The sequence below is a fragment of the Rhinatrema bivittatum genome, unplaced genomic scaffold (genome assembly GCF_901001135.1).
Source record: "Rhinatrema bivittatum unplaced genomic scaffold, aRhiBiv1.1, whole genome shotgun sequence".
Classification (NCBI taxonomy): domain Eukaryota; kingdom Metazoa; phylum Chordata; class Amphibia; order Gymnophiona; family Rhinatrematidae; genus Rhinatrema; species Rhinatrema bivittatum.
The window spans coordinates 72,929-86,410 of NW_021821043.1; the positions used below are offsets into that span (position 1 = coordinate 72,929).

A 13,482-nucleotide genomic window follows, 5' to 3' on the forward strand; every position below is an offset into this window, starting at 1 on the left:
ACCCATAAACTTATCTATGAAATGTATGAAATTTACAAGTCACAAATTTTGTTAAAATTTTAATCCTATGGGACTGGAAATCTTCCACATCTTCAAGTACATTATAATACTGATTTTCATTTTAGATATGAATAATATGGTTAGTCTGGAAATTCTTTTCATTTAAAATTAATAATAACCTCATGGCCTTTAATAATAATATCTGATCTTTCTACTGAAGATTCATTTAGATGATTACTATGTCTTTTCTGCTTAATTTGCTCAAATATTGCATAATTTATCTTTTTCTTAAATATGACTTACTATATTGTCAGTACAAATATTAACATATTTAACTTTTTATTTATGGACATATATTATAAATCAAGAAAAGTTCTTGAACAGAAATAATAGTAATCATGTAGAATTATTTTAAAGAAAATAATAAAAAGTGGTATATAAATACTTGTAATTAAATAAATAAACAAAGATAATTTGATCTCCTCTGAGCACTCCAAAACAGGTTGCAACCAAGCTAATAAAATAAGAGAAAAAACCACATATAACAAACATGTTAACATAAATAGCAGAGCATAACTGTTATAACAATAAATAATAAGCAACTAAAATTGCACAAAATTAAGACATTAATAAAGTTATAGCAGTCAAGGGTACAGAAGGCAATTGCAAATAAGACATTTCTCAAGAGTAAAGAGCTGCTGAAGCTCATAAAAGATATGTCTAGTCTCGGGTCACCAGCACTATTTTGAAAAACAGTAGCGACAGGGGCTTGCTTCTGCCCCAATTGAAGCCAACAGATGAGATAAGATACTAAAGGGGGGAGCTGGAGGAGGATGGTGGCGGGGTTGTTGGCAGGGAAAAGGGCATAATCTTAAATCAAACATCATTATTTTTTTCTTTTCTTTGTTTCTTTCATTTTAAATAAATGAAATTAAACATTTTAAAAAGTAGAAAAGAAAAACAAAGCAAATATAATGTGGAATGCACATTCCTAGAGGTAAGGATTACCAGGATGGCAAAGTACTACAGTGACTGCAGAGTGGCTTAGGAGGGTAGCACTTGCCAGGAGGCAACACTACCATCTCATGTTTACTAGGGCTATGTGCACATTGATTCTACAATTGTATTAAACATTTGACTAACTGTAGGTCTGTCTGCAAATGTTAAATAATGTGTTGTCTTTGTAATACATGCTCAAATGACAGCATGACCATATTGTTCATGTGAGACTGGCAGAATTGTCATACAATAACATAACTTGTCTGGTATGCCATTTGTGGAGCATACAAATAGAAGTAGAATACATTTCAGTTTCTTATGTCTGGGAATATTATGCTATCATTCAATGTGGTACATATAATCAGATTCTTTGGAAAGTTTTCTTTCCCCCTTTGCTAGATGGTCGGATTTGATTGGCTAAAGTGTTGATGCTGACAAATGTTATGTGTTCCTCTGTCCTTCTGTTCTTTTGTCACTGTTCCCTGCATTGTCCACTCCCACCATCTGTCCTCATTCTCTTCTTCTCGGTAGGTCTGATGATGTTTAGGATGCCTAAGCAGTTGCTTAGGCAGGATTCAAAAAATAGTTTAGCAACTTGTTATCTTTTGTTTTTTGTTAAGCAGCAAAAGGATGACATGATGCTTCTGTGATGGCAGGAAGAGCATGCCAAGTGCTTTGTTTGAGGTGAGGATGGCCAAAGCTCAGGGCCGAGCACTATTGTAGAACAGAGAAGAGGCCAGGATTATGATTCAGAGTATGTTTCAAACCTCCTGATCAGAGTAAAGAAATAATACTTTTATGAAATTTTCATTACAAGCAGTATTATTTTATTTTATAAACAGTTGACTGTTGACCACAAGAAAAGAAGACTGGGAAAAAAGTAAATAAAATTATTAGATGTAAAAACTTCCTAATTTGACATCTCTTATAAGCAACTAATGAAAATGAATGATGGAAGTTATTATTCATAAACACCAAAATATCTGCAGAAAATGAGTGCAGGAGAACCCTTAAAGTACAATAACCATAACCTTTTCCAAGTAATCCATAGAGAACAGCAAATAAACATTAAATTCAAAATATTCACTTCAAAAATGCTAATTTTGAAGACAGGAGGTATGATCTCGATCAAGTAGACTGAAAAAATCCAAAGTAATGAAACATGGAATGGTTCTAAATTAAATTAAAATATAGGATAAATATATATCCAAAAGGATAAGCAGTCTCAGAGATGTTCAAAGAAATCAATTGAAAACAATTTAACTTGTAAAAAGCAATTACATTGTACATGCTTTATATGAAGACTGGACAACTAAGATGGAAGAATATAGTAATATAATATACCAGGTGAAAAAAATCTATTCGTAATGCAAAGTAGGACACTGAAACACTTCAACAAAGATGTTGCCAATGATATTGAAGAGACCTTGAAGAGCTGACCACTTTTGCAAAAGGTAACAACTTTGAAAGAGGTAAGCTGATAACAGTAAATCATACTTTGTTAAATGGGAATACCAAGACAGTACTAGGTAAGTTTTCAGCAGTACACCTAACTGCAAAGTTGCATGTGTGCTTGCTTATAAGCACACACAAAACAAGCCAATTTTCAAAACACAACATGTATACATCATTTGTGCTTGAATATCAGGTTATATAGCTGATTACACACATTATCAGTATACTGGTTTGGTATCCCCAAATAGCAGTAAATATGTGTGTACAATGCAAACTTTGGTGCATGTTTGCTTCAAACTCCTGCCTTAATTAGTGGGATATGGCAGAATTGTCCAAGTGCAGTTACAATTGTTACACCTGCTCCAAGCAAGGTATAACTTATGTATGATAAATTACATGTATACTTTTGAAAATACAAAACAATGGGAAAGCCATTGCTTACTGCTTATCCCTGGGAGGAAGATACAAAGAATACATCAACTATTAGGAATCTGACTGCTACATGTGACTTGGACTGGCCACAATCAGAGACAGAATGCTGGGTTCAATGGACTTTGGTCTGTCCCAGCATAACACTTTATGTTCAATGTGCATATCCCCACCTCAACTCTGCCCTCTGAAATACCTATTCCAAGTATACATAAAAATGTGAGACACTGGGTTACTCAAGAACATTTATGAACACCGGTCACTGGTTGATTTTCAAAATGCCACTTAGTATTTATTTATTTATTTATTTAGTTATGGTTTTTATATACCGCTCTTCTTACATTATATGTAAATCAAATCGGTTTACAGAGAACAGTTGAATAAGCTTGCTTGTTGGCAATTACATATAACAAAGAACTTTTTTGAGTAACATATTGTATAACTTTTTGAGTAACATTTAAACATAAGAGCAAAAAAACTACATGGCTAAACATAAGAACAAAATATACATGGCACAACAAAGTCTTATATGTCTAAATCCAAGGGGGGAGAGAAGAATAGAGGGAGGGGGGTGGAGGGGTTATATAGTTGGAGAGGAGAGGATGTAATAAGAGTTCGTTGAAGCAGCTTCTTAGAAATCATGGAAATGCTTGGCTGAATAGCCAGGTTTTCAGTTTTTTTTTGAATGACTGGTGGCAAGTGACTTGTCTGAGTTCTGGTGGTGGTGAATTCCAAAGTGAAGGGCTTGCTGTGGAGAAAGCCCTATTTCTTAGTGGAGTTTTGGTTTGAGGGATGATAAGGGTGTCTTGGTAGGCTTTTCTGATTGGTCTTGTTGATTTAATGGTACGGAGTTGATGGGTGAGATCGATAGGTGCTATGTTGTTTAGGTATTTGTGAGTGAGGGTCAGGACTTTGTAGGAGACTCTGAATTCAATTGGAAGCCAGTGGAGATTGTAAAGAATGGGCATGATGTGGTCTCTCTTGTTAGAGTTGGTCAGGACCCTAGCTGCAGAATTCTGTACCATCTGGAGAGGTTTGATGGTGGAGGCTGGTAATCAGATTAGTAGCGCGTTGCAGTAGTCAATTTTGGTCAGGATAATTGATTGCAGGACGAGGCGGAAGTCGTGAGCGTGAAGTAATGGTTTAAGCTTTTTCAGTATTTGTAGTTTGAAAAAGCATTCTTTGGTTGTGGTGTTTACAAATCTTTTTAGGTTCAGCTGATTGTCTAGCAGAACGCCTAAGTCTCTTACGTAGGATGTATTTTTGAGGCTGTCTAGGATTGGTGTAAGTGGATTTTGATGAGCGGTGTCTTTTTGTTGTTGATCTGTTATAATGGGTGTGATCTCTCTTTGGATGAAGTTATCTTCCTGTGAGATGATGAGGTATTCTGTTTTGTCCTTGATGACTAGATTGAGTTCTATGAGGAGAGTGCTAATTTTTTGAAAGCATTGTTCCCAGAACATTAGAGATAGTTGAAGGGATTTCCTTATAGGGATGAGGATTTGTATGTCATCCGCATAAATCATGTGTTTGATTTTCAGTTTGGATAGGAGGAAGCATAGGGGAAGAAGATAAATGTTGAAGAGGGTAGGGGAGAGAGATGAGCCTTGAGGGACTCCCATGTTAGAGATGATTGCCTGTGATTCTTTGTTATTGATTTTCACTTTGAAAGATCTGTTGTTGAGAAATGAACAGAACCAGTCTAGGGCCATGCCTGAAATACCAATTGCAGCTAATCTGTCAAGTAAGATAGTATGGTTGACCGTATCGAAGGCTGCAGAAAGGTCGAGGAGAATAAGGAGGTGAGGTTGTCTTTTTTTTTTCTGAGCTTAGGAAAGCTGAGTCCATGAGGGATATCAGCAGAGCTTCTGTGTTTAGTGTTTTTCGAAATCCATATTGAGAAGGTGCCAGAATTTTGTGATCTTCCAGGTAGTCGGTGAGCTGTTTATTTACTATTTTTTCCAGGATCTTTGAGATGAAGGGAAGATTAGCAATGGGACAGAAATTCGCTGGTTCCTCTGTAGACAAATTTGTTTTTTTTAAGAGAGGTTTTAGTATAGCTTGTTTGAGGGAATCTGGTACGATACCTTGATTAAGTGAGCAGTTAATGATTTCTGCTATGGGTTTCGCTATGGAGTTGGGTATTGATATGAGGATGTTTGATGGTATAGTATCCAGAGGGTGCGAGGAGGGTTTGAGTTTCTTAAGAATGTTCGTGACTTCAAGTGAGGTGGTCATCTCGAAAGAGTTGAATGATGCTGAGGTCTCGAAGGATTCCAATCTGGTGTTCTGCTGAGTCTGCAATGGGGTGGTAGATGAGTTTGGCATGTGAAGTTTTTTGGTGAGTTTGATTTTTTTCTTCGAAGAAATATGCGAGTTTGTTTGCTTTGGAAAGCGCTTTGTCGTCTGGAAAGGATGGAGGGGGGGGGGGGGGTTTGGTGAGGGCGGAGACGTAAGAGAAGAGAGCTCTGGAGTCAAATATAAAGTGGTGTATTTTTTTGCGTAAAAGTCTTTTTTTGTTTTGAAAATTGTGTTCCTGTACTTGTTGAGTATGGATTTGTAGATTGCTTGGTTCTTGGAGGTGGGATTTCTGCGCCAGATATGTTCTTTGTTTCTAAGTTCTAACTTGATGGCCTTTAGCTCGGGTGTAAACCAGGGTTTTCTGTTGTCTTGATCTTTGTGTATCACCTTGGTGGATAGAGGGCATGTTTGGTCGGCTATTTTGTTGGTGATGTCATGCCAAGAAGTGATGGCTGAGTTCACGTCGGAGAGATTGAGCTGTAGTAGAGATGTGCATTAGCTTGAAACAAATATGCAAAAATATCAATTGTGGCCATCTTTATTTCATTTGTGTTTCCCCAAAATAAACAGAGGAGTCCCACAAATGAAACAAATACCTTTGACCAATTTATTATGTTTCCCATTCAATCTATGGCCCATTGAAATCCATGGTTGTGTATTGCTGAGAAAAAAACAACTGGCAATATTGCAACCAACTCTTTCCTGTATGATCTCACCACTTTCTCAGAGTCTTCTCAGATCCAAGGCAGAAAAAATTGGCAAGAAGACTAGTTAGAGAACAAATCACAGTGCAGCATCTTTCTAACTAGCTAATAGTTGCTCTCTGGATCAAGCATCACTGGCATAATTTTACTGTAAAGTCTGTATATGTCCAAAAAGCTCTATATTTCCTCTTGAGCTCATGAACCAGAAGCACATGCTACTTAAAGCTCTCACAGAGTTTTAAGAAAACTTAAAACTTTGGGATTTGGCATTGGTAAAGGGCTGTTTCTGCTCTTCTCTATGTTGAAGTGGTCTCAGACACTCACTGTGCCAGAAAGAGAGGCAAAATGGCCCAGAATAGCAGCAATAGACCAAGGTACTATGGGGAGTCATTTTCAAAGGAGTTACATTTGTAAATGTTATATCCTATCATACCAATTTTCAAAAGCCATTTATTGGAGGAAAGTGCACTTACTCGAGTAAATATTATGGACAATTGAATGGCATAGACCAGTGAACCTGACTTCAGTGCCAGGAAAAATGGTGGAACCTATTCTAAAGATCAAAATCACATAGTATATAGAAAGACATGGTTTAATGGAACACAGCATGGATTTACCCAAGGGAAGTCTTGCCTCATAAAACTGATTCATTTTTTTGAAAGGGTTAATAATCATGAATAAAGGTGAACAGGTAGATGCAGTGTGTTTGGATTTTCAGAAGGGGTTTGACAAAGCCCCTCATGAGAGGCTTCTGAGAACTAAAAAGTCATGGGATAGGAGGTGATGTCCTTTCGTGGATTACTAACTGGTTAAAAGACAGGAAACAGAAAGTAGGATTAAATAGTCAATTTTCTCAGTGGAAAATGGCAATCAATGGAGTACCTCAGGGATCTGTACTTGGACTGGTGCTTTTCAATATATTTATAAATGATATGAAAAGGAATATGATGAATAAAATAATCAAATTTGCAGATGATACAAAATTATTCAGAGTAGTTAAATCACAAGTGGATTATGATAAATTGAAAAAAGGACCTTGTGAGACTGGATGATTGGGCATCCAAATGGCAGATGAAATTTAATGTGGACAAGTGCAAGGTGATGCATATAGGGAAAAATAACCCATGCTATAATTACACAATGTTGGGTTCCATATTAGGAGCTACAACCCAAGAAAGAGATCTAGGTGTCATAGTGGATAACACATTGAAATCGTCGGTGCAGTGTGCTGCGGCAGTCAAAAAAGCAAACAGAATTTTGGGAATTATTAGAAAGGGAATGGTGAATAAAACGGAAAATGTCATAATGCCTCTGTATCGCTCCATGGTGAGACGGCACCTTGAGTACTGTGTGCAATTCTGGTGCCGCATCTCAAAAACGATATAGTCACACAGCAGAAGGGATGCTGGGCTTGATAAACCCTTGGTCTGACCCAGTATGGCAATTTAATATGCTTTTATTTCCTTCTGCATATATAACAATTTTGAAAGCCCCCTTACTCAAGTAAAGCACATTTACTTGAGTAAATGTTTTTTGGTTTGTTTTTTTTTAAATCAGGCCCTATGAGAGGTGCATAGTGTTTCTACTGTTCAGAAATTTCTGGTGAAATGCACTCTACTTTCTTTTGCCTTAGTCAGCTGCACCTGCATTTGACTACGGCACAGGTTGTACATGGCGGGGATGACCTTCCTACTAAATGTACTCCTAGAGGGCACTTTATAATTGGGCACTAACACATGCAGCAGACACTTAAAGCTCAAGTTCTCCACTATCTACAGGTGCTGGTTATCAAGGACAATTTTTTCTTTGAGGCTCCTTACTATTTTAGATGCTGCCTGCCTCTTTCCCCAAGACAGTATTACACAACAGCCCTCATTTCCTCTATGCTGGGTTGCAGCTTCAGCTGTTGACTTCTGGACTCTTACCTGACTGATGCAAGGGGCTATGGGATCAGTTTGGGAATAAGTCTTCCTCTTTATAACCACTTTCCTCTGGTTTTCACTTACAGTGGCAGAAGAGGTCCCCAGGCTAGAATTGCCATCATTTCCTGATGCCAATGCTAGCAGGTGCTACTTCTACAAGTAATGCTACATCCCAGCAATTGTGAGATGTCTTGCATGTTTCCTTCTAGTGATATCCTTCCTACAGTGAATACACTTACCAAAATGTAGGTCCTCATATGCTTTAAGTTGCCTCCCGAGCAAGGATATGTTCCATAATCCCATCTCTACATCCTTGGGGGTTAATGGTAGTACTGAGTTGAGGTAAAGGCTGAATCATGAGGAAAAATACCAGGACAATCACTCATATTTTCTCTGTTCTTCTTGCTCTTCCGGGGGATTAATCTTAATATTATCTGTGTCATCTCTCTCTCTCCATCACTTTACTAGATGCTAAGATGCTACTGACTAAACTTTCCAAATTGCTAGGTTGCTAGGTCTTCAATATATTCTGATTCAGGGAACCCCAGATAAGATTCTTCCTCAGCATCAGTTGGAACAAATACTGCCTTCACTAGCTCAGAAGCAAGAACCAATGAGGAGAACACTGCTCATTTTGGGCATTGCTACCCTTGCCTTGCTAATGTCAGTCTTGGATGACTCTCCCACCTTTTCCCTCTATTTTAAAACAAGAGGGAGAGACACATGCTCTCCAAATTCTGATTTATTCTGCATTAGGCTGCCTTTCTTTTTTTATTTCTTTATTTTATCTTTATTAATTTAAACACATTTTACAAAGGATTATCACATTGTACAGAAACATAAGAAACAATTTTCATCTTACAACTTTCACAGTTGTAAAACATAAAAACATAAAATTGTTTTTACCTTGAACACTTCAAAGTCAAAGATGAAACTCAGCAATTTAGTTTCATCCAGTGTGGATGAAACTAAATTGCTGAGTTTCATCTTTGACTTTGAAGTGTTCAAGGTAAAAAAAAAATTATGTTTTTAAGGAGGATAAGGACAATTTGTTTTAAGTAATAATTAATATTGATTTTTTTATAAGGATTTTACATTTTTATCTTTTGCACAATATTTATTCAGAAAAGTTTTTTGTCACCATTTGAAGACTAACAGTACTATTTCAATTTTGATTATCTGAGATCTTAGTGATAATTTAAAAAGATTTTTATTTTTTATAAAAACTTTTTAATATTTATAATATCTTAATGATGCTGTTTATTGTTTGTGTAAATTTATAATATTGATGTAATCCTTATATGATTTATTCTTGTCTGGTTTAATTGTAGCCCCTGAGTTAGCGGCTACTAAGCTGCGAAACTCAGCCTGAGTCGGGCATTTTATGAACACGTCTCTGTTTTAATAAACATTGGAAAAGTTTGAGGCATCTATTCTTTTTTGTTTTCCCATCCACAATGAATATGCATGAGATAAATTTGCAAATGTTAATTCTCCATGGTATGCAGATCTATCTCAAATATATTCATTGTAGATATCCTGAAATCCCGACTGGCTGTGAGTTCCCCTGGACAGGTTTGGGAAACTCTTCCCTAGTATTATCTGAAAGAGTAAATAACCGATTCACATTTACCTGTTCTAGACCTACCACGATTTTAAAGATCTCTATATCCCCCTTCATCCAAGCTGACCAGCCCTAACCTCTTTAGTAGGGATGTGAATCGGGCTTCGGAGGATTGAAAATATCATAAGATATTTTCAAAATCATCAGATCGGGGGCTCCCCCAAAACGATAGGAAATCCCCACAATATTGCCATTTTTAAAGATGGCGCCAGCCATCCAGTGCTCCCTCCATGTGACTGGAGCAAGCCAATGGCACGGATACCCTGTCACATGGTAAGGGCAAAGGCCATCGGTGCCATTTTTATTAGTGGCAGCCGACGGCCCGAGAGCGGGAGATCGCTCCTGGGACCCCCACTGGACCACCAGGTACCTGTAAAATGTTTTTGGGGGGGTCAGGAGGGTGGGGGAAGCTAAGGATTAGTTTTAAAGGGTCGGGGTGGGTTTTTTATTTATCGGCTCGGGTGCAGCCGATAAACAAAACCACAATCGGGCCGTACAAAAAAAAAACATGATGTGAATCGGAACCGGAATCCGAACCGGTTTCGATTCACATCTCTACTCTTTAGCCTTTCCTCATAAGGGAGCTGTTCCATCCCCTTTATTATTTTTGTTGCTCTTCTTTGTAACTTTTCCAGTGCAACTATATCTTTTTTGAAATGTGGTGAACAGAATTACACACGGTACTTGTATCTCTTCAATGTACAGTCTCACCATGAAGCTATACAAAGATATAATGACATTTTCCGTTTTATTCACCATTCCCTTCCTAATAATTCCTAACATTCTGTTTGCTTTTTTGACTGCCGCAGCACATGCAGTCACACTGTGTATAGGGATAGTCTGCCATAGTTGTAGTCTAATTGGACTATAAGTTATTAAAATTGAAGCGATGCTGCTTCTGAAGATTCAAGGGAGGAGGGACTTCTCTAAGGTCCCCGGTTAGAAAAACAGCCAATAGACTTTAATAGAGCAGTAAAAGAGAGAATCCTGCATTCCTTCAAATGCACTTCTTTAGAGGGGTGTTAGGGGTTACATTTTTCTTTTGTTTTGTGTGAGGTCTCTGCTAGAGGTACAGAAACCATGGAGATTTCTTTTTGGATCTGGCTATGTTCAGTGATGTTTTTAATTGTTAAGGTGTTGCCCTAAGTTGATCAGGCACTATTGAAATCTATAGGGAAGTTTCATGTGGCAGTTATTCCATCAGAAACTTTAATTGATCACCTTTTAAAAGAGAAAAAGTGTTTTTGAGCAAATGTAACTCCATCAGTCACAGCAATAAAAGTTGTGTTGGGAAATGTGAAATTAATTAAAAATTACTTCCTAAGAAATCAGAAAACGATTTTTAGAATTTATGTGAAAACTTTAATTACTTTGGCCTGGAATGATGTTTTTTTTTATTAGTGTCTCAGCAGCTGAATTTGAATGAGAGGAAAAAGAATGTTTATTTCGTCTAACTGTTTTCAACAAGGCAGCAAAACTTGGAATGAATTCTATTGGCTGGAATGTCATGACAAGGCTTCGTGATTAGACCCTGGTTACTATGTGGAGCTGGCGACATAACTTGCAGCCAATACAAATTAGTCTTTTATTTGAGAATATTATCTCACCTATCCCCTCTCTGAATACATTCTCAGGAGGTATAAAAATGGGGACTCTTAGAACTCCGGGGCGCATAGTTCAGTTTTCTGCTGGCTGTGGAAGTTGCTTCAGCTAAAGTGGCAGCCAAGTGCAGGACAGTGACTGAGGCCTTTGTAATTTTAAGATCAAACTCTGGGTTGTAAGGTTTCATTGAACAGCACTTGGGCTTCTACAATGAGCATGTCAAACCGGTTTGAAATTTTACTGAAAATCGTATGTTAAATAAAGATGACTTTTAGCATGCCATGAGAATCTTTGATAAAAGCTAGTGAAATTACTTTTATTATGTTTTGGTTTTATATATTTTTCCACTTCAGGGGATTTATAATCTAATTTGTACCTGAGGCGATGGAGAGTAGAGTGACGGGTTTCCCTGAGTTGTAGCCCACTGATCTAACAACTAGGCTACTCCTCCACGCCACTTTAGTTATTATCCAAATCTAGAAGTTAGGGGCAAGCGGAAAAGAACCCAAGGCAGTCAGGTTTAGGTATATTTTGTAGATAGACTTTATTTTGCAAGCCAAGGGGGATGAGATCTGCATTTGAAGATCACCTGAAACAACAAGAAATGTATTTTCAACAGATGCCCAATAATTTATGTAACTGCTGTCAGCCCACCCTCCTCCACCCCCTGAAAACTACACATCTTGGCCAGAAATACTCACAATAGACAGCATTGTTAGCTCACCTGGGTCAGAGTCGGAACTAGGGAGGGGCAAGGGAGGCGACGGCTTCTCTGGGTGTCAAGTCCAAGGGGCATCATCAGCAAGGCTGCTTTTACCCATGGGCATAAGCACATAAGACTCTGTCCCAATGATTCCATTGGCCAGTGCCCCGAATCAGCCCTCTCCCTTCCAAGCAGTATGCAAGGAAATCAATGGGAATGGATGTGAGCCTAGAGTCGACAAAGCATACTGCAAAGCAAAGAAGAACCCTCCCTAATCCAGGAATTACTCTGCGCTGGTTACTCCCCCCCCACCCCCACCCCCCAATCTGCAGGGTACAGAAAAAATGAGCATGTGCCTGTATGGGGGGGGGGGAGGAATTGGGGAGGATAACAGTACAAGGAAGAATTCTGCTTTTATCTGCAAATTTCTATTTCTAATTTGGGATCCCTTATTCTGTATTTGGTGAGGGTCTCTGTTCTGTATGGGAGTAATTTTCAAAGGAGTTATATATGCATAAATGTTAAAATAATATTGTAGCAATTTTCAAAAGCCCATTAACTTGAGTAAAGTGCATTTACTCAAGTAAAAACCAGTGAAACCCCGCTCACAAGAGACTGAGGTTTGTGCATGCAACCATTTAAGTGCACTGCAGCAGGGGGAAAAAGAGAACAATACAGCTATGTAACTTGAGCTGCCAGCTCAGGAAACACAGAATGAAATTGAAAAGATGGTCAGACCCTTTAGTGTGAAGGTAACTTAACTGACCATTGAATAGATTACTCAGATATTCAGGTAGGGGATTTGCATGTCACAGCCTCCTGAACTTCTGATAATAATTTTGTAGGAAAGTGATTTGCCCAAGGTCACAAGGAGTGACAGTGGGACTCAAACGCTGGTCTCCTGGTTTGTAGCCCACTCCTCTAACCACTAGGCTATTCCTCTTCCCAGTAATTGAGGGACTTTGAGGGCCTTTGTGTCACTGTAATTGAAGTGACAAAATAATTTGAATGTTTTTCTTATAGTGAGTAGTGAAGGGAAAAAGAATTATAGTTCAGCCCAGCCAGCCATTTTTTTAAATTACTTTCATCAGATATAGTATATCTTTTAACTGATAAATGTAGGTATTTCTTGAGATCTTTTTTTTTTTTTTTTTGCAGTCTGTTTCCAAAAATCACAAAACACATATTCATGAGAGACTGTGACATGATTTCTGAGACATATTTTGCAAAACAAAGTTTAATATTTAAAAGTAAGATGCCCAGTAATGTGATTTTACAGGACTGTTCTCGAAAGGGTTGTGTTGGCTCCCCCCTGAGTTTAATTATAAAAACCCTGGGGGAGCCTATGATCATAAAAATTACTTGAGGAGGCTGTGCAAGGCTGAAGGCCTTAGGGAAATGGTTCACAAATCTGTTCTGGGGGACCCCCGGCCACTCATGTTTTCAGGATACTGCAATGAATAAGCTTGTGTAGGCGAAAGCTGGGGGCTGCCTCATGGCTCACTGGCCCTGTACTGATGTTTCTTCAGCTATTGTTGCTGCCACTGCAGAAAGATCTATAGCATTGCAGCCTGAGGAGCATAGGAGAGCGAGGAGAGACAGAAAGACGGCAAGGGAGGTGGCTGCCATTTGGCATGGATAAAAAGGGGAGCCAAAGAAGGGACTGCTATTGTGCAATAGATTGGGAGGATGGCAAAGAGAGAAAGGGGGCTTCTGCTAGGGATGGCAGCAGGGACGGATTTG

The 13,482-nt window shown here is 38.3% G+C and overlaps 1 long non-coding RNA gene across 1 annotated transcript in view; it reads left to right on the forward strand.

Moving 5' to 3' along the window:
- Nucleotides 1-1,616: 1,616 nt before the first annotated feature.
- LOC115082390 overlaps nt 1,617-13,482 on the forward strand; it is a 36,835-nt gene continuing 24,969 nt past the window's right edge. The window contains exon 1 of the long non-coding RNA XR_003854158.1: nt 1,617-1,683. This is a non-coding gene — a long non-coding RNA (uncharacterized LOC115082390). The remainder of the gene's footprint in view (nt 1,684-13,482) is intronic.